The sequence below is a fragment of the Dermacentor silvarum genome, chromosome 9, assembly GCF_013339745.2.
Source record: "Dermacentor silvarum isolate Dsil-2018 chromosome 9, BIME_Dsil_1.4, whole genome shotgun sequence".
Classification (NCBI taxonomy): domain Eukaryota; kingdom Metazoa; phylum Arthropoda; class Arachnida; order Ixodida; family Ixodidae; genus Dermacentor; species Dermacentor silvarum.
In genome coordinates this window covers 35178824-35180284 of record NC_051162.1, presented here as the reverse complement: position 1 = coordinate 35180284, position 1461 = coordinate 35178824, and the positions used below count along the sequence as shown (strand labels likewise).

General features: G+C 41.4%; 1 non-coding gene across 1 annotated transcript; it reads right to left on the bottom strand.

Moving 5' to 3' along the window:
• Positions 1-1067: 1067 nt before the first annotated feature.
• On the bottom strand, positions 1068-1187 carry LOC119465424 (U5 spliceosomal RNA). Its single transcript, XR_005194861.1, has one exon. It is a non-coding gene; the product is annotated as a U5 spliceosomal RNA (small nuclear RNA).
• Positions 1188-1461: the final 274 nt, after the last annotated feature.

Here is a 1461-nt window from a genome sequence, read left to right as displayed (position 1 = left end):
AAATTCCAATTGCCTATTGAGTATGGTTACGCCGCAGAGAAAGCTTTGGTAAGTGCTTATATCTTGCAGGATCAGGTAATGCATCTGAATTCCTAGTCCAAGTATAAAGCAAATGTAACATCAAAGATATATAACCTGCTGCTTTTTCAGCTCATGATAGCATACTTGTGGATACTTTCTTGCATACTTAGTACACTCTGTAGAATATGACCCGATTCGTCTAAACGGTGGTTGATGAAACACTTCGAAACACATTATACAATCTTTACGCATACCTGTCAACGCTACGGGAATTGCGTAAATTCCACAAATTGAAATGGTTTGACAATTTTACTTATGTTGCGTTGGGTTTTGGGAGAAATGTTGAATACAAAATAGTTTCGCTCGTCGGGCTCTGAAGCCCTCACTTGAACTTTTCCTATGATAACAAGGTTGCAAGAGGGACACGTGCTTACCGCAAACTTATAGCGACAAGTTCTTGATGCGGACGAAACCTGCAACAGCGATATCACTGATAGACTTCTACATTTAAAAATTGGCCGCCATCCCGCCCTGGGAACGTGAATGTCCAGAGAGAGAGATAAATTTATTTACCGCCGGGGACCTTTTCCGTCGGCGTTGCCGCCGCTGGAGCCGGCCCTGAAAAGTTCGGCAAGCAGAAGATGCCACCCGAGTCCAAGGACTTCGAGCCGGCACCTGAGGCCACTAAAAGCAACGTGCCGGCTCTTTCAATAAACTTTATTTCTTGTTCTTCTACAAAAGGCAGAGAGGTCAGCCTGAGCTAAACTGTAACAAACACCACATATGGTCGAGCATTGCATTCACGCTGTTTTTCTGGTGTCTTTAATTTAAATGGTGTACCCATGGCAGTCTTAGAATGAACTGAATGAGTTGCTGGACGGGTATCCCTTTTGTATATGAAGGCGTGTTGACTTCACTTAGTCTATATATATATATATATATATATATATATATGCTGTATGCCGGATTCCAAAGAAAGATATGCCGGTTGCCTTCAGTGGTTAACCTGGTGTTTTTTGTTTATGCCACGAAATTGTCAGACCAACGAGAGGTATACAGCTGCGCTGTAAAATTGGCCTATAGGCTCATTTGCATGCCCCTCCCCACGGTAATCTTTAGTAAAACGCGAAATATTAGTGTATCTCTATAAGGAGAGGCCTGAGCGATGGTCTCACTAACCGCACTCCCCCAAACCAGATATATGAAGACCGTACCTGAACAGCCGGTATGTCACCCCTACATGCAATATACAGTAGCGCATAAATACCTGAAGGCTTTAAATGTAACTTTTGCTGAGGTAAAATTATTACTAGATACTTTCTTTTAATTAGCAATTACAATTTATGCTATGCATATATATATATATATATATATATATATATAAGCTGTATGCCTGATCGCTAAGAGATGCCGTGTTCCTTCAATTGTTAACCTGGAGTT